Source organism: Pantherophis guttatus, chromosome 3 (genome assembly GCF_059756535.1).
Source record: "Pantherophis guttatus breed Tessera chromosome 3, ASM5975653v1, whole genome shotgun sequence".
NCBI lineage: Eukaryota > Metazoa > Chordata > Lepidosauria > Squamata > Colubridae > Pantherophis > Pantherophis guttatus.
Genome location: NC_142065.1, coordinates 15,779,407 through 15,799,930, shown reverse-complemented (window position 1 = coordinate 15,799,930; position 20,524 = coordinate 15,779,407). Strand labels below are relative to the sequence as shown.

General features: G+C 39.9%; 1 protein-coding gene and 1 long non-coding RNA gene across 3 annotated transcripts in view; one reads left to right on the top strand and one right to left on the bottom strand.

Annotated features, from left to right (window-relative positions):
* The window catches only part of GNAS (GNAS complex locus), a 217,705-nt gene that overhangs the window by 35,452 nt on the left and 161,729 nt on the right, over window positions 1-20,524 (top strand). The window lies entirely within an intron of this gene.
* The window catches only part of LOC148114501 (uncharacterized), a 50,658-nt gene that overhangs the window by 25,746 nt on the left and 4,388 nt on the right, over window positions 1-20,524 (bottom strand). The window contains exon 1 of one of the 2 annotated variants that reach the window (XR_015732967.1): window positions 14,562-14,685. The exons of the other annotated variant lie outside the window; for it this stretch is intronic. This is a non-coding gene — a long non-coding RNA (uncharacterized LOC148114501). Of the gene's footprint in view, window positions 1-14,561; window positions 14,686-20,524 lie in introns of those variants that run through there. 2 annotated transcript variants of the gene reach the window in all.

Sequence of the window (20,524 nt, the reverse complement as noted above, 5' to 3'; positions counted from 1 at the left end):
TTAAGTGGCTTTATCTCCAGCCAGTTATTGCACAGGAGACAAGCAACCGAAGGTTACAGTGAAGGCTACAGTGTGGAAAATTCCTGAGAAAAAGAATGGGAGAAAATAATTACATTTGTTTTACAAACTGGCTAAGGATGTTGGAGGCTGAGTTATTTGAGAAGGAAAATTTGGAGATAGCTCAGAAAATGTCAGGTGAGGGTCAGGGCTGATTTTCTTGATTTGGTGTTCTCCGGTCCAGAGTGTCGAAAATGGAGAATTATGAACATGAACATTTTTAGTCTAGTGCACCTAGAGCAGGGGTCTCCAACCTTGGCAACTTTAAGCCTGGCGGACTTCAACTCCCAGCTTTGCTGGCTGGGGATTTCTGGGAGTTGAAGTCCGCCAGGCTTAAAGTTGCCAAAGTTGGAGACCCCTGACCTAGAGGAAACCTGTTAGTGAAGAAATGCTCTAAATGCATCTCAGGTTACCTGCATAGGATTGTGGTGTTCATGAACACCAGGTGCCAAATTAATTTTCACATTGACTTGTTGAAAACTGTTAATAATCTTGGAGCTTTTATTTAAGTTTCCCCTTTGGGATCCCATACTAACCTTTTCATCCCTTCTCTTTCTCCACCTGATGAAAAATATGAGAGTTCCCTTAGTTCGTATGTGCACAGTGGTGTGGTTTGGGGGTGGTGAGGTAAAAGTGGTAGGAAGGAGGACCTCCTACATAATTGGCAATTTTAGAATTGAGTAGATTCCTGCCTTCTTTTCCAACAGAGAGGAGTTCACAAATAACTTAGAACATAGGCCTATATTCTCAGCTTTCTGCCAAAGACCGCAAGAAGCCAACAATAGTTAATAGGGCTGTTGGGGAGGAATCAAGTTTTTATCTTTTAACAACCTTGCTCCCAAACTGTGATTTGTCATGCTGGAAACCAGCAGTCTACAAGCACGATTGTTGAGGTTGCAGGAAACCCATGTTGCTTTCCTATTCCTATCAGACAATCTGCTCATCTAACCTTGTTTGGGAAAGATTTGAGAATATATTCTCAAAATTGGCTTAAATCAAGACCTGACATGTTTTGGCAAGCTGTAAAGACAAAAACACTTCACATTTTGCTCGCTAAGCCTTCTGATTCAGTGGAAATTAAAACAAAAATAAAAAAGGTACAGGCAATTTTTGTCATTTGGTACGGACCATTCTTTTATTCTATGAGTAATGTTGAGCTGAAACCAGTAGAATTAGAAGTCTGGCACGGCGTGGCAGGTTCAGACTGAGCCATGAACTTCTTGGTTTTCATTTGTTCCGAATGTCGTTTTCATGAGCTGCTTTGAACACAAACTTACTAAATTTTAATCATTCGGTTTGTATATAAAGAGTCACAGAGCTATCCAGAGGATTTAATGAGATAAAGGTGACAGTTAAGAAAAAAGAAGGAAACAAATCTTGAAACAAATCCTACAGCGCAGGACCTTAATAGATATATCTAAAAGCTTTTTTTGTTTTAAATATGAATGGGTGGGGTTTTCACTGTTTTTATGAGCAAGTGAATTGAATTGCTTGAATTGAATTGAAATACCATGTTTGTTTACTAAATAAGAGGGCAGTTTAATCTCCTGATGAAAATGGCTGGAGGAGCTTAGTCTAAATATCTGGCTGATTGTGGAACCAACCATAACAACAATAACCCATTTAATATGGCAAAAAAAAAAAAAAAAAAAAACCCACAGAAAAAAGAATCCTATACCAGACCAGTCTTTGCCCAGGTCAACAGAGAGCATATCAAATGTTAGAGTTCCTGGGCATCTGTTGACAAATGGATATGGGGATTCAGAAGCTATGGCTGGGCCATCAGGATTTAGCCTTGTAGGATTAGTAGAAGAACTACAACCTCAGACAAGACAAAAGTATACTCTATTTGAAAATTGTACCATTATGCCCTGCTATCATGAATCAGAACCAACACAGCGGGGCTACTTAAAGTGAATGTTTAAACGGCAGGGGGAAAAAATTATCCAGATTCAAATATCATTGAACCACAATTAGCTGATCAAAGGAAGTTCATTACCAGAAATAAAGTATTCAGGAATGTAGAACTGGAAGAGATTCAGAAAAAATGTGAAAATGGAAGAGCCCAAAACAATAGAAGAATAGAGCAGTAGAAGAAACATGGATAAAAAAACCAATTGCAAATATAATGGAAAAAGCTGATATAAACTACAGAAATGACAACTTAAAAGAAGTAATAACAACAGACCCAGTATAGGCCAGTATTGAAACAACCCATGAACTGACCCCCTGACAAGAATTAAAAGAGAAAATTATGGCATGAGAAGAATTATCAGTAGAAAGACAAAGACTGACAATATAATAAGTAGTGCCCAAAAAGACGTGGCTCCTCTAATAAAGGATGTAAATAAGATGCTTGCAAGGATTAAAATAACATTTATCGAACAGACCGATTAATTTGACTACAATACAATCAGCTTGCCTACAGTATGATCTGCTTGGCTACAGTGATTAAACAAGAACTGAGTAACCAAATTAAAAAACCAAAAGTAAAATCATATTCAATCCCAAAGTGGAAGATCAGATTGGAGGCCAAGATAAAGAAATTAAGATCAGATGTGAGTAATTTAAAGAACATAAAAGAGCAAAAATGGAAAAATGTAAGGATCAAGACAAGTCTAATAAAAAAAAATACTGGCTTAGTACCAGAAAAGTTGAAGAAGCTTTGGAAATCATAAAGCAACAAATAATAGCAGGGAAAATTGAATGCTTGTGAGGCACGAATCTCCAAGTTAAGCAAAATCAGATATTTCAATCAGGCCAGAGGCAATTTTACCAAAGTATACATGGCAATAGGAATTATGAAAATGGAAAACCAAACAAAAAGGAAACCATCTACTTTTGGAAAGATGTATGGGAAACTCAAAAAGGCTATAATAAAAATGCTAGATGGATAAAAGAATTTGAAGATGATTTTAGTAAAAAATCTAATTGAAGAAATAATAACTGCAGAAATGCTTAAAAAATTGAAAAGGATTAAAAAGTGGACATCTCCTGGAAATGATTAATTGCATGGGATTTGGCTCAAATATCTGACTAACTTACATCCAATTATAGCTAAACAGCTTAATGAAGCATTGCATAAAAGAAACATCAGTGACTGGTTAATCACTGGCAAACATTAATAACTGGCAATATCTGATTCAAAAAGACGCAGCAAAAAGGACACCCGGAAACTATAGATCAGTAACATGATTGCCCTATAATGTTTAAATTACTCACAGGCATAATAGCAGGCAACATCCAAGCTTATTTAGAAGAAAATAATGTCTTTCCAGTAGAACAGAAAAATAAATAAAAAGAAAAGCAGAGGTACGTAATATCAACTTCAAATTGATGAAAATAATTTTGAAGAATTGCAAAATGTGAAAGCCAATTTACCTATGGTCTGGATTGTTTATAAAAAGGTGTTTAATTTGTTATCACATAGTTCGACCATAAAATATTTAGAAGCAACTGGTGTCAGTAAAAACATTAGAATATTTATAGAAAAAATAATGAAGCAGTGCAGGACAGAATTGGTGGTTGGAAATGAAAACTATGGGCTTGTCAACTTTAGGAGAAGCATCTTCTAGGCTGATTATCACCCTCATTATGGCTGGCAACAGGGGAAGCCATTCTCCTCTGATCATCAGTACATGTAGTCCATGACTACTGAGCCTGGAATTATGGTAATAAGTCGTTACTGTCATAAGTCGAGGCATCACATGGTTGGAGTTTTCAACATATTTTGCAGCAGTCATTAAACAAACTGCAGTCAAGCAAATACATTAAGTAAACCTTTTTTTTTTTTTTTTTTGCCAATGGGTGTTTTTTGCTGAAACCAGAAGTAAACAACGGAAACATTGGCAAAAAAATAGTCACAAATCATGGTCATGTGACCACAAGTTTCTGCAAATGGCCATAAAGCTGGGCCTGCTGCCAAATTTTGAAAATGTGATCATTGAGGGTGGGGGCAGCCATCCTAATTTCGAAATGGATTATAAGTACCTCTGAGATACTTGTAACTTTGAAAGGTTTGTTGTAACTTTGAAAGGTTGTTAAGCGACCGGTCATAAGTCAAGGACTATCTGTAATCTTCTTTGGCCATCATAACTCCCATAAAATAAATCACCAATTACCCCAACCAGAAGATGTGTTTGGGATGCTTTAATTTGAAGTACATATAGATTTAGCTTAAATGGCCACTTCAAGCTCTATGGTTCTTTATTACCAAATACTATGGGTTTGTAAATATTCCTTTCAAGTCTGAGACTGTTCTGACCTAGGCTTCCTGAGTCATTAAAACACACGAGGAAAAACCTCTTTTATTGTCACAGCTGTGAATTCTGTTCATTCACAGATGAGTCCCAATTGTAAAAAGTCCTTCGGGAGAAGTCCTTCAGGATAATCACCCACCTTTATCTCCCTTGACACGCTGCCAAAGACCCAATTCACACAGAGTCCAGAATCAAACAAAGCTTCAGGCTTTAAGCTGAACCGAATGAACAAACGTTGCTTCCTGTAAAGGCCCATGTACCTTTGCTCCTCTTTTAAGTCTTATGGGAGGGGCCAATCATCTCCCAGCTCTATTCCCGAGTCATCCCTTTTGTTTTAGCTGTTCTTGCCTTCTGGCAGCTCTGCGCATGCGTGCACTGGGAACAGGCTCCTCCTGTTCCTCTGCCTCGCTGAGGTCCAACTCTGGAGGCTCCAGGGGCAGCACGTACCTCCCAGATGGCCCTTTGTCTGCCTCCGACGCAGAGCCCTCGTCCGAGCCTTCCCCAGACTCCAGGACTGGTCCATGGTCCTCTCCAGCCTCCTCACTGTCAATTCTGCTGCCAGCTCTGCTCTGCTCTAGCATTGGTCAGGCTAATCAGCACTGATAACTCTGCTTTAGAAAATCTAATTATTGTTATGGAATCACATGTCGGTATTTTTACTGAGGTTTTTCTTCCTCTAGTTTTTTTTTCCCCTTCCTCTTTATTTTGCTTTGATACTTCCAGGTACTTTGTGGAATTGGATGTGTGTGTATGAATAATGGAGCTAATATTTTTTGTTCCTATAGAAGATTTCCATCCTTTCTAAGCTGGTCTTTGCTCCTCCATGATTTCTGCTACTCCAGCCAGGGACAACAGGAGAATCTTTTCTTGGCAAAATCCTCTCTCAAAAAGCCGAAGGGGTATCAAGCAAGTCCTACAAGAATCTACTATTGCCTATTGCCACTTTTTTCTTTTTTTAAAAAGAGTTTAATATGCTTGGTTTGCTGTTGTTTGGCTTGCAGGCGCCTGCATGGCCTCTGAGCCAGAAGTGTTGAGAAGTACCTTGTGGTGCTCTTAGTGGCTTATCCTGGTGTTTATGCATTGATTTGGAGCTATAGTAAGAACAGTCCTTTGATGGGAAGTTGGCTGAGTAGCTCAGCAGCAAAATGGTGCAGGAACAGAAGGAGATACCTTTGCTTTACAAATCATATAACTTGGTTCTCCAGCTGGCATTCCCAGAAGAATGCATCTGCCTCATATGGGTTCCACCGCCAGAGAAAGAGGAACTGTTCAGTCTGAGCACCATTTGGCTCTTCCGAATTGTGCCACAACTCATAAATGCATATTTTTGGAACAGAACGGAACGGAACAGAATAGAATAAACTCTATTGTCATTTTTCTGTACACACAATGGTACACATTAAACTGAAATTCCAAATAAACCATTTTAAAAATAACCAATAATAAAGTAGAAGTAGCTGCAGCTAAAAATGCCAAATTGTCCAAATACACACATACACACACACACATCTCACAGTCCATTTTGAATATATAGCAGAAAAAAGTTTACAAAGTTCATAAAGTTGATAGTATATGATACAAAGCTATTACAGAATCTAGTTTGGGGAGGTGGGGTTGCTACCGGTTCACCCCAGTTCGGGCGAACAGGTAGCAGCGGTGGCGGGAGGCTCTGCCCACTCACCGAGATGTCAACAAAAATGCTCTGCGCATGCGCAGAAGTGCCACACGCTTGCAAAGTGAGCGCCCACGCCCAGGCACTCCCAATAGCAAACCAGTAGCGCTGGGATATGAATCCCACTACTAATCTAGTTGTTCTGCTTCGAATACCACAAAGCCTTCTCCGAGAATGTAACAAAGAAAACTGGTCATAGAGAGGATGGGTAGAATCCCTAACAATACTGCGGACAGTCAGTGGTCAAGCAATGCTTATATGCCATGTCCAATAATCTTTTCATCCATCCTCGCCACTCTGCATAGCTTGGTTTAGTTCCTTATATATTGTGCCCATTGACTTCTCAGTTGTTTGCTGGCCTATATTAAAGATTCTCTGGGTTACCTGAGGGAGAGTTTTCTTCCAGATATTTCTACCTATCCAGCCATGTTCTAGGTTCTGTCAGCTGGCGGAGACCAGGAGATATGTCTTTTTTGCTGTAGCACCTGCTCTCTGGAATACCTTCCTTCCTGAGATTAGAATGGTCGTAGTCCTGGCTACATGCCCAGTCCTGGGGTCTCAAGTGTGTGAAGGACTCCATTTCTTGGTTATTCTGACACCAACAGATAATAATATCTCTGGCTGCAATTTGTACTTATTTTTTTAAATCATGTTTTAATTGTTTTATGACTGTTCACCCTTATGGGTGACTATGAAAACTGAATAAATAAATTCCTTAGTTTCTATTTGGATCTCCCAACTCTCCTATCAATAGCCAGAATGGCATAAATTGGATTTTAAAAAAGTGTATTACTTTATAGTTATGTTGTGTAATAGAAAGTATTAAACTGAAACTTGTTGAAACATACACAATTTTTCCATTCATACAACATGCCCTTCTTATTTTTATCTTCACAACAATCCTGTGATGAAAGTTTAGCTGAGAAGTCCTGACTAAATCCACATATTGTAATGTATTTATGCTCAAACAAAGCTTTTCAAAAAGCAGTTATGCTAAGCAGATTGATAAAGGAAAAATAAAGATATATACTACAATATTGGGAAAAGGAGGTAGCTTCCAAATGAATCATTATGGTAATAATAAAAAGATAAAATGGCCTACTTGTGCTATAAACAGAAGTTGAGAAAAATGATCATATTGCTCAAAAATCTTCTTCCTTGTCTCTCTGTTGAAGACGATAATCTAATTCAAATGTTGATAAATGACAGATTTCTATTGCTGCAAATCAGATGTATCTCCTTCTAGTATTATATAATAATTATTTTGGCCAGTCTCCATGTCTGAAAATTAACCATATACTTTTTAAAATCATAACCAGTTTGTTTGTTTGTTTGTTTGTTTGCACTTGACAAGTTTAAGATGCATGGACTTTATTTCCCAGAATGCTGGCTGAGGAATTCTGGGAGTTGAAGTCCACACCTCTGAAAATTGCGAAGTTTAAAAGACACTGCCATTTTGACCCCTTAATGGCTGGATCTATACAAATCATAGACATTGCAGTTCAGTGTAACGCAGTGTGAGACTTCCCTTAGTGTTGGAAACATAACCAGTTAGTTAGTTAGTTAGTTAGTTAGTTCAGGAAAGCTTGGTCTCTGAGATTCTATTAAGGAACCCTAGAGAGAAGCTTGGGAGCTCTCCTGTAGGGGGCTCTTCATCAATCTCCCCCATTTTTGATAGGAGTTCTGGAAGTTGAGAGCAACTACTGTTCTCTGATCAACCCAAGGCTGCTGAGTTTAGAAGAACTTTTTAATTTCCTGCCAAGTTGTGGAGAGATACCACATTGGACCATGGATGAAATTCAAATGGCAATTCCCGTAGCCAGTTGCCCTTGGTTGATAGTGAAATTTATTTATTTATTTATTTATCTAATTTTTATACCGCCCTTCTTCCGAAGGACTCAGGGCGGTGCACAGCGAAAGATAAAACAAACACATATATAAAGTTTAAAAGCAATCTAAAAACTTTTTAAATAATTTGGCCCGAACATCATTAAAAAACAAAAGCAATCCATTAAAATTAATGTTTAGGCCAGCCCAGCTTGTTGGAACAATAACGTCTTGAGGGCACGGCGAAAGGTGCGTAGGTCAGGGATCATCCGTATCTCCGGGGGCAATTCATTCCAGAGGGCAGGTGCCCCCACAGAGAAGGCTCTCCTCCTGGGGGTCGCCAGTCGACATTGTTTGACCGATGGTACCCTGAGGAGTCCCTCTCTGTAGGAGCGTACTGGCCGGTGGGAGGCTGTCGGTAGCAGAAGGCGATCTCGTAAGTACCCAGGTCCTAAGCCATAGAGCACTCTAAAGATGGTAACCAACACCTTGAATCGCACCCGGAAGACCACCGGGAGCCAGTGCAGCTCGCGCAGGAGAGGTGTTACATGGGAGCACCGTGTCGCTCTCATAATCACCCACGCGGCCACATTCTGGACCAGTTGGAACCTCTGGGTGCTCTTCAAGGGGAGCCCCATGTAGAGAGCATTACAGTAGTCCAGACGGGTAGTGACGAGGGCATGAGTGACCGTGTGCAGGGAGTCCCGATCCAGAAAGGGACGCAACTGGTGAATCAGGTGAACCTGATAAAAAGCCCCCCTGGCCACAGCCATCGCATGATCTTCTAGAGACAGCCGCGCATCCAGGAGGACACCCAAATTGCGAAATAAAAGAGTAAAGGGGAAGAGGGAGCAAACACATCCCCTGATGTTTAGCAAGGTTCTTTGCTGCACAGCTGGACCATTGCAATTCCCTGTTATGCTGGTTTTGAGATATATTGAAAGTACACCTAAGAGAACCTGGTTCTTTAAGAGTCCTGTCCCCCTATATGTCCCCCAAGATCCATTTTTGTCCCTGGAGTCTGTCTCCTTGCACTCCTTGCACTGCCAGTGGTGGATTTCACTTTGCTACTGGTTCGCTCGCATGCCACTTATGCGCATGCGCAGAAGCTTCTGTGCATGCGCAGAGCGTATTTGATGACATCCCAGAGGGTGGGCGGAGCCTCCCGCCGTCGCTACTACAGATTTGCCCAAACTGGAGCGAACCAGTAGCAACCAACCTCTGCTCCAAGCCCTTGTGCTCTACAAAATTCATTCAGAGGTTTTGTGGAGAGGAATGCATTGTACCTATGTGTGCCTTTCTTGTAAGTGGAGGAGAGAACTAAAGGGATTCCTCAACTTACAATAATTTATTTAATGACCGTTCAAAGTTACAACGGCTATGAGAAAAGTGACTTAGGACCATTTTTCATACTTAAGACCATTGCAGAATAAAAAGATCTACCGGGATGTAACTATGAATCATTATGACCCCCGGTTAGTCTTTCTTTGTGGTTGTCTTTATGTGTTGTGTTGTGTTGTGTACCCATATATATATATATATATATATATATATATATATATATATATATATATATAACTCATATCTGTTTGATAATTACAGTATATATTTTTTTTATTTGTAAATAATTAATAAAGATCAATTTTTAAAAAAAAGACCATTGCAGCATTCCAAGGGTTGCATGATCAAAATTCAGATGCTTGGCAACTGGTTCATATTTATGACGGCTACAGTGTCCTGGGGTCATGTGATCAGCTTTTGCAATCTGACAAGCAAAGTCAATGGGGAAGCCAGATTCACTTAACAACCATGTTACTAACTTAACAAATGCAATGATTCACTTAACAACTGTGGTAAGAAAAGTCGTAAAATAGGGCAAACTCACTGAACAAATGTTTCACTTAGCAACATAAATTTTGGGCTCAATTGTGGTCGTAACTCGAGGACTACCTGTATTAGTAGAGGATCTAAGCCAGTGCCTTCATTAGAGCATGAGTGGAGGGAATGGCTTCAAACAGTGAGTAATTGAAGCTACAGAAGTAACTACTTGTTTACGCCAAGAGCTACTGAAACCAATGCAAGAGCTGGAGGGAAATTCATAAGAAAATTAGCTGTACAGTGAAGGAGAGAGAAGGAAATGTCAGGGCTGATTACTTAACTAGCTCATATTTTGCAAAATGTTAACACTCCTATGGCAGGAGAGCTATTAATTTTGCCAGTGCTGTAATGATATATTCGGGTTTTTCCCCCTTCCTCTTCCTTTTCCTCATTCCTTCTCTCCAGTTTTGAGTTTAAGCAGAACTAAACTACAATTTGGCTTTTAAAATAACCACATGAAATGTCAAGCTCGTAGACAAAAACCTCAAAAAGGTGCTTTCCGAAAAGGCAACTGGACTTTTTTGGGGGTTTTTTTTCCTTTTTTCTTTTCCTTGAAAACATTTTACTTCTCATTCAGGAAGCTTCTTCAGTTCTGACTGAATGGTGGGGAATGGAAAGATTTATATTCTTTGTAGTCATCTGATCATTAGCACTCTGAGGGGCAGCCGTTCGCTCTCCGAGAGTCGTTGAGGCCACTTGGAGGTTTATCTATATCATGGGTCCTCAAACTACGACCCGTGGGCCGCATGCAGTCCACTGAAGCCATTAATCCGGCCCACGCAAGACCACAAGGCTGCCCCGCCCACATTAGCCCGCCCACACTTTGGCCCAGCACAGGACTTACCTTTGCTAGCCCCTCGGGCTGGAACTGAAAGGTAAGGCCAACAATTTTGGTCTGCAGAGATGTTCTGGAGGTGAGGGAGGTGAAAAACGGGGTTCACAGATGCCCCAAGAGGCAAAAAAGCAGGCGAAAACGGCCCGTTTTTCAGCTCCCCCGCCTCCAGAAGATAGATAAAGAGAAATAGATAGACAGAGGGAGAGAGAGAGAACCAGAAAGAGAGAGAGAAAAGAGAGAGATTTCTCAAGCTCCATGGGGCTGAGAAGAATTGCTGCAAAACTGAGTTTTCTGAAGTGGACCACTAGACTCCTAAACAACTGAAAAATGATCTAGTAAAAAGAAAAATCAACCAAAAGCAAATAAAACACCCCCAGGAGCAAAACAAATTAAAGTTTAATTTGTGTGCATTGTTTAATGGACTGTTAAATTGACCATGCCCACCTAGTCACATGACCTAGCCATGCCCACCCAGCCGGTCCAGCCCCCCAACAGTCTGAGGGATCATGGATTGGCCCCCTGTTTAAAAAGTTTGAGGACCCCTGATCTATATCCTGAGTCACCTGAATAATAGGAAACAGATAAATTGGCAAGATTACATATTGTAAATGTCCTGGGGTATCAGAACTGAACAGAAATATTTAAGTTGTGAACAAAACTCAGACATTGTGCTTTTGGGATGAAGTTTTCCTGCTCTTGATCAAAGAATTTTAGGTATAACATGAATTTGTGAGGTCAACAGGTTTAAATTCCCAATATATAGACATCCCTTTCTATCACAGATATCAATCTCTAAAAGTGGATATCTATGCAAATGGGTTGGGCATGGGATAATAGCCCTTTCTCCTAAAACAATGATAGACCTGCCTTTGGGCATTCTGATTCCTGCTTTCATTTAGAAAAGATAATATTAATTCAGTAGAGATCTGCAAGGTATTTCTGGTTGTGTGTCCGTGAGTACACGCACACATGCACGTACACACACAAACGCACACATACTGTATGCCAAAAATTTATTTTTCCCCTTTCATGGTGGAACAAGTAGCATAGAATATATGCACAGAAAAAAAATGCAAGCAGAAAGCATGCATAATACTTCTTCCAAAGGCAGTTTGGCAGTTGTCAGAATGTGTTGTCCTGTCCAAGCTTTTCCCATGACTGTACTACAATACCAAAATTTACATTGAAGGTTATTCTGACACATTCAAATCCACTTAAGTACAAAGATAAATGAATTTTTGTGGTTTAAGCCAGAGCTAGTTCAATTGTTTGGGAGGAGAATATCTTTAACTTAAATCCTGTGTTCTCATTAAATGAGATTATATATATATTTTAATGTGTTTAGAAACACTGCTGTTGTGTTGTGCATTTGGTGTTAAAAATGATTGGCAATTAAAAAGAAAAAAAGAAATACATTCAATAAAGATCTTCACTTCTTTAGGTATGCCAAACTCCATTAGATTTTCAGCTCTCTGGCTTTTTGTACATTCTAAATCCTCAGTACCCTTGTTGCCAGATTGGAATGGGAGAAGGCAGCACCACTTAAATATGTGACATATTGGCCAAGCAGTTCTATCTTTTTCTGAAAATACCTTCAATTTGCTCTGTGTCTCTACAGTTGGTTCTTAATTTACATTCATTTAGTAACCGTTCAAAGGTACAATGCCGCTGGAAAAAAATGATCTACAACCGGTCCTCACGCTTATAACCATTGCAGCATCCCCACAGTCATGTGAACAAAACTTAGTGATTGAGTGGTTTACTTAAGAACTGCAGTGGTTTGCTTAACAACTATGGCAAAAAAGGTCTTAAAGTGGGTCTGACTCATTTGACAACCATCATAGAATAAAATAGAATAGAATAGAATAGAATAGAATAGAATAGAATAGAATAGAATAGAATAGAATAGAATAGAATAGAATAGAATAGAATAGAATAACAGAATTGGAAGTGACCTTGGAGGTCTTCTAGTCCAACCCCCTGCTTTGTCAGGAAACTCTACACCACTTCAGACAAATGGTTATCCAATCTCTTCTTTAAAACTTCCAGTGTTGGAGCATTCACAACCTCTGGAGGCAAGTTGTTCCACTGATGAATTGTTCTGTCAGGAAATTTCTCCTTAGTTCTAAGTTGCTTCTCTCCTTGATTAGTTTCCACCCATTGCTTCTTGTCCTGCCCTCAGGTGCTTTGGAGAATAGCTTGACTCCCTCTTCTTTGTGGCAGCCCCTGAGATATTGGAACACTGCTATCATGTCTCCCCTAGTCCTTCTTTTCATCAAACTAGACATACCCAGTTCCTGCAACCGTTCTTCCTATGTTTTAGCCTCCAGTCCCCTAATCATCTTTGTTGCTCTTCTCTGCACTCTTTCTACATCTTTTTTACATCATGGCGACCAAAACTGAATGCAGTATTCCAAGTGTGGCCTTACCAAGGCATTATAAAGTGGTATTAACACTTCATATGATCTTGTTTAGCAACAGAAATTCTGGCTCCAATCGTGATCATAATTCAAGGACTAACTGTACTGGGGATGATGGCAATAAAAATGTAATCATCCAGGTTTTCATCACTGGATTCAGGAAAGTATTGCCCCACCTTCTTGTAAAAATGTTTTTCACCTATGAAATGAACTCTCTGAGGAAGAGAGATTCTTTGGGAGTCTATGCAGATGCAGGGCATCTGATTGTTTGTTTCCAGTAGAGGTTGCAAAAATCTTCCAAATGTATCTGTGCTTGCTGGGGAACAAATTGAGCCCTGTCTCAGTAGTCCTAGGATTTAGATTGGAGAAGAAATGTTGCTTGGCTTTCTATGCCGAAGTTTCCAAGGTTAGTCCCAGGGAGGGATGAGAACAGCTCCTTCAATTTCAGGACATTTTTGTTGTTCAACTCCACATTGGAATCCAAGCCATCACAATGTGCTTTTGATATGCTACATTTCCCCCCTTTTTTTGCTTGCTTATAAAATCCACTGCCAAGTTGCCCAAGAAGCTGTTTTTGTTACATTCTATACTTATGACGTTAAGCATTTTTTAAGCTAAAACACTGATAGAATTCCTTTTCTTCGGCATAACATCATAGTAGGACATCAGTTGTCTGGCCTGTAATTAATAGCAATAGCACTTAGATTTATATACCACTTCACACTGCTGTACAGGCTTCTCTAAACGATTTATAGAGTTAGCGTATTGCCCCCAACAATCTGGGTCCTCATGTTACTGACCTTGGAAGGATGGAAGGCTGAGTCAACCTTGTATATTTGTGTTAAATAATATAATATATAATATATTAATAAAAATAATATACTTAACTTATATGCAGAGCACATCATGAGAAAGGCGGGGCTAGATGAATCAAAAGTTGGAATAAAGATTGCCGGGAGAAATATCAACAACCTCAGATATGCAGGTGATATCACTCTAATGGCAGAAAGTGAAGAGGAACTAAAGAGCCTCTTGATGCGGGTGAAGAAGGAGAGTGCAAAAGTTGGCTTGAAACTCAATATTAAGAAAACTAAAATCATGGCATCCGGCCCTCTCAATTCCTGGCACATAGATGGAGAAGAAATGGAGGTGGTGACAGATTTTATTTTCCTGGGCTCCAAGATCATCGCAGATAGGGACTGCAGCCAAGAAATCAAAAGATGCTTGCTCTGGGGAGGAAAGCTATGGCAAATCTAGCTAGCTTACTAAAAAGCAGAGAAATCACCCTGCCAACAAAAGTGCGTATAGCCAAGGCTATGGTTTTCCCAGTTGCAATTTATGGTTGTGAAATTTGGCACCATAAGAAAGGCTGAGCGCCAAAGAATTGAGCCCTCTGAACTATGGTGCTGGAGAAGATTCCTGCGTGTCCCTTGGACTGCAAACCGGTCATTGCTAGAGGAGATCAACGCTGATTGCTCTTTTAAAGGCCAGGTCCTGAAGATGAAACTCAAATTCTTGGCCACCTAATGAGAAGGAAGGACTCCCTGGAGAAGAGCCTAATGCTTGGAACGATTGAGGGCAAAAGAAGAACAGGACGGCAGAGAATGATGTACCTGGATGGAGTCACTGAAGCAGTAGGCATGAGCTTCAATGGACTCCAGAGGATGGTAGAGGACAGGAAGGCCTGGAGGAACGTTGTCCATGGGGTCACAATGGGTCGGACACAACTTCACAACTAACAAAATAATAATAATAATAATAATAATAATAATAATAATAATAATAATAATAATAGATCTTGTGGGACTTTAGGATTCAGACTGACAAGCACTTGGTCCACAACACACCTGACATAACAATAGTTGAAAAGAAAAAAGTATGGTTCATTGACATTGCAATACCTGGTGATGCACGGATTGAAGATAAGCAGCAAGAAAAAATCACAAAGTACCGGGATTTGCAAATTGAAGTTGAGCGACTGTGGAAAAAGAAATTGTGTGTTGTCCCGATTGTAATTGGAGCCCTTGGAGCAATACCCAAAGGGCTACCCCGCTATTTAGAAATTCTAAATTTGCCGGACTTGAACATTTTGACTCTACAAAAAACCACCTTACTCGGAACAGCTTACATCCTCCAACGATACCTTAACAGTTCCTAGGTCCTTGGTTAGGACTCGAGCTGCTGAGCTATTAACCAGCCTCAAAGGCTGTGAATCTCACTAAAGATTAACCAATAATAATAACAACAACAACAACAACAACATTATTTTGACTCCAACAACAACATTTTGACTCTACAAAAAACCACCTTACTCGGAACAGCTTATATCCTCCGACGATACCTTAACAGTTTCTAGGTCCTTGGTTAGGACTCAAGCTGCTGAGCTATTAACCAGCCTCAAAGGCTGTGAATCTCACTAAAGATTAACCAATAATAATAATAATAATAGAGTAAACTGATCAGCTGCAGAGCACTTTAATCACCAAGGAGCTTTCCCAGACATGTAGTACTAAAATATAGGATTACTGAACCAAAATGAGGCCTGGCTTGTTTTGCCAACCCAACCATTGTGGTTGGTAAATCATGGCTTGTGAGTCAGTGTGTTGTGTGAACCCATCAGCTGTGACTTATTCAATACATTGTGCGTAAAGAAGCCATGGCAAAATGGAGTCTGTGAACTCTTATCAGTGTTTTTTTCAGCAATTAAACTCATAAATCTGCTATTTTTAAATTAAGCAATGATCCTGCTTTTGTTGTCAATTTAATGGGAATCCCAGAACATAAATTTCCCATTCCCATTTTGTGCAAGGGGGTGAATGAGAAGCACTGGTGGGGGAGGTCTAAGACAACTCACCGTGGCCAACTCTCCGCAGCGAACTAGCCACGAAACACCCCACCATGGTCAACTTGCTGAGGGACAACTTGCCACAGGACAAAAGTTACACTAATACTAGAATAGAATCATTAAAGAATGTGAAAGGAGAGACAAAATGAAACTTGAATGAGAAAAATTAATATATATTTAAACTATTTTAAAAAATTAAATTGAATTACTATATTTTTCGGAGTATAAGACGCAGCTTAGTTTTTGGGGAGGAAAATAGGGGGGGGGAATCTGCCTACCAGGTATTGATCTGGCTAGCGTCCTTAGTCTGGTCAGCTTCAGCACATTAGCTTCTAAGGCACAGCTGAGAGGAAGCAGCAATGAGAAAAGCAGGCAAAGCACCTGGGGGGGGGGGGAGATCGCTTCACTTGGCTATCCTAGTTAGGGCTGAAAAAAAGCTTCTAAAGAATAGCTGAGAGTTGGAGCAAAGCATGGAGATCTCTTCACTCGCTAGCACCTCATTAGGGCTGAAAAAAAGCTTCGAAAAAGCTACATTCGTAGTATAAGACACACCCAAATTTTGAGCCTCTTTTAGGGGGGAAAAAGGTGTGTCTTATACTCTGAAAAATACGGTATTGAATTGTTATGCCATAGTGAGTTAGCAGGATAACTTGCCCACATGGTGAGTTGGCTGTGGCAAGTTGGCCATTCCATAGGAAAAGGTCCTTTCCAAAGCCTTGCACAGCCTTGGGAAGGCCTTGCAAGATTTCAGGAATGCTATGTATAGCCAGCAGCTACCTCACAAAGAGGCAAGACAGGTGCATCTCAGCAACAGCAGTAGGAAGGTCAGCTGGGAGCAGCAGGGGTGGCAGCTTGCAGGAGGATAGAGATCCAGTAGGCAGGGATGGCAGAGCGCAGGGCAGTGAAAAAAATCAGAGACAGATGAATGAGAGGAGTTGAAGTACAGCCTGCAGTTGTAAATGTGGGCAGGCTGTCAAGCCCCTGAATTTTGATCACATGACTGTGGGGCACTCAGCAGCTGTAAGTTTGAGAACTGGATATAACTACCATTTCTTCAGTGCTGTCATAACTTTGAACAGTCACTGAATGAATGTTCATTAAGCGAGGACTGCCTGTACAATAAAAATAGATCTATCTGGCATTGGTTTCTTTGTCTGTTCTACATTGTTATGCTGATCCAAACTCACTTGTAAAATCCATCTTTATTCTTTAACTTTTCTTATACTATCCCTTCTTTTTCTTCCTGTCCACCCTGATTCTAGCAAACTTTGTCCAACTATTTCGGTTTTGTCTTTTCAAAGCATGCACTTCTTACACAACGGGAAAATTTGTCTATAAAGATGGATAAAATACAGTATGTCTGATATCCCACCTGACCTGTGGTAGCTGGAACTGCAAAAGGATGCCATAAATACTGTATAATATAGTACATTCACTTTAAAAATCTATTATCAAATTTCTGCCAATCATAGTTTCCAAGTAGGAGATGCTCATGTTATTATTTTCCTAGTGGTTAGTGGTTTAATCATGGTTTACCAATAATGCTATCCAGGTTTAATATTAACAATAATTTACAAGCCCACTTTGAGTTACTTATAGTCATTCCTCCTAATATCATGTAATATTTTATCAACTACTTGCACTTACTCTTTCCCTAGAATTGGCATTTAATATCTTGCCAAAAAAGATATATAACAATGAAAAAAAGAATACTTTCATAGAGTAACTGCATATTCATGTGCTAAATTTTCAAGCTACAAGAATGTTTAAAAACAATGAATACAATTTTTCTCTTCTGAAGGGAAGCAAATTAATTTCCCATTTAAATCATTCCAAATAAGTTCTCAAATTAATTCATATCCTTCAAATCTCCCTTATTCTTTGTTCTAAATCAACCTCCCCTACAATAAATTCAAAATAAATAGAATATATAAACTCTGGATAGGTGGGTTCTCGAATTATGGCTGCTATGCAGGCCTGGAGATGATTCTTCCCCAATTATCTAGAATGCACAAAGAAATGGTTGCAATACAGGGGTGAAATCCAGCAGGTTCTGACAGGTTCTGGAGAACCAGTAGCGGAAATTTTGAGTAGTTTGGAGAATTGGCAAATGCCACCTCTGGCTGGCCCCAGAGTGGAGTGGAAATGGAGATTTTGCAATATCCTTCCCCCTGGAGTGTGGTGAGAATGGAGATTTTGCAGTATCCTTCCCCTGGAGTAGGGTGGGAATGGAGATTTTGCAGTATCCTTCCCCTGCCACACCCACCAAGCCACGCCACGCCCACAGAACCGGTAGTTAAAAAAATTGAATTTCACTACTGTTGCAACACTTTAAAAAATCTCTACTTACACCGTCACTAATATCACTTCTATAGTATTTTCAAATATTTCCTTTTCCAACTGTTCATTTTCTATGGAGGAGGTAGGCAATGTTATGTGATCTGTGTTTCTCCCATCGGCAACACTTAGCACCACTGATGGCAAGAACCATGTTGGTGGGAATTTTTATTATTTATTTATTTCATTGGGTAAGCTCAATACCATGTAAATAACCAATACATTACTCAATCAATCAATACAGGACATGTATAAAAACTCATCCATCAAGGAGGCCCTATCTACCCCAACTCAAGGCCTGGGAAAACAGCCAGATCTTCAAGGCCTTTCAGAAAATGAAGAGGGCGTGAGGCAAAGAAATTTCAGGGAGAATAGTAATCTAAAAATGTCAGGTTGTACTCGGAATGTCTGCTTTTAGTATTAACTGAAGGTATCTTTCTTCTCCAGGCTGCATCTGTATCTTATCCAATCAAAAAATGAATCGAAATATAAAAATGAGAAATATCAGTTGCTTCAAAATAAAGATTGTCCCGAAAGCTCTGGCTATGATAGTATTGTCAGCCTCATGAGAGAGACCAGACTTGAAAATCGTCCACAAAAAAACTAGATAAGCTATAATGGTACAATTTTGCAAATCTGGATTGTGCTTTTTTTCCTTCTTTTCTTCTTATATCCCAGTGAATGGCCAACCTGGGTCTCTTCTTGATACAGGGAGTCCTCAACGTACAACAGTTTGTTTAGTTTGCAATGGTTGCAAATATCATTTAGCTCAGAGGTCTCCAACCTTGGCAACTTTAAGACTTGTGGACTTCAACTCCCAGCAAAGCTGGCTGAGGAATTCTGGGAATGGTTGGAGACCCCTGATTTAGCTTGTTTAGTGACCATTGAAAGTTACAACGGCACTGAAAAAAGTGACTTGTTACCGTTTTCACAGTTATGACCTTTACAGCATACACCCCATGCTCATGTTAAAATTCAGAAGCTTGGCAACTGACTCATATTTATGACAGTTGCAGTGTCCTGGGGTCATGTGATTACCTTTTACGACCTTCTGACAAGCAAAGTCAACAGAGCAACCCGATTCACTTAACAACTGGGCTAGTAACTGAAGAGCTGCAATGATTCACTTAACAACTGTGGCAAGAAAGTTAGTAAAATGGGGCAAATTAACACCTAACAAATGTCTCGCTTAACAACAGAAATTTTGGGCTCAATTGTGGTTGTAAGTTGAGGATTACCTGTACTATCTCTGTTCCCAGGATTTAAGAAATGCTTCTGTCCCTTTTGCTTAGGCTACAGTTTCTGAATATTTGCTTCAGCTCCACCTTCCTGCCTTTCTATAGGTATAAATCTAATGAGGGCTATTGCTTTTTTTTTTTTCTGTTTCTATTTTAGCCTATTGTAGCCTACAAATTTTCATAACTCAACCATAACTTCTTTAATGCCAGTTGTTTCACCACTAGTGATTTATAGATTCATCAAATCATCACTATGACAAAATCGCCATAATGTTCAGGTTTTATCCTTGTTAAAGAGATGGCTGGATGATATTGTACTATAAAGATGCTAGATGTTAGTAGTGAAGAAATGGCTTCTGGAGCAGTTCTTTGTGTCTTTCTCAAACAAGCTTTACTGCCTAGAATTAATATTGATATGCAAGCCAATATTGATATGCAAGTTTGCATAACTATGGCAATGTCAGGGTTCCAAGCAACACCTCCAGTGAAAGAAAACTCCGAGGCTTGAGTTTCCTTAAAGTTACATTTTTTTAGAGATGTCATATTGGCACATCTGGGAAAACCCGAATCTGAAAGTTTCCAGGTTTTCTCCACCCAAAGAAAAGTTCAAATCCTTGCCCAACACCCACAAGTCCATAACATGATCCAATCAAAGCACCATCCCAACCAGAGATGCCTCCCAAGTCCAACCTCCTTGCAGGGCAAGACGACCTTGACTTTCTGAGAAAGGAATGTTATTATGATTATATATCAGGCATGTCAACCAATCCGCTAATGGCTATTAAGCCAAAGTTTTTTTGATGTAAAGATTGGCATGGTTGAGTTCACTAGCACTCCAAGCTAAAAATCTAACAAGTCTATGGTTTGCTGTGTTGTATGGACCCCACAGTAGTGATTTCTAAATCATGGTTTATGATTTAGCATATCATTTCAGCCCAGCCAATTATAATAGATTAAGCATTATAACTAACCCTGGCCACTAACCCTGGCTTAGTGCAGGGTTGTCAAACTCACATTGTCACGGCGGCATCACGTAATGTATCGAGACTTCCCCCCCCTTCGTTAAACTGGGCGTGAATGTGGCCACCGTGTGATGCATACGGCCCACGGGCCAGGAGTTTGACAGCCCTGGCTTAGTGCAATGCAAGAACCAGGT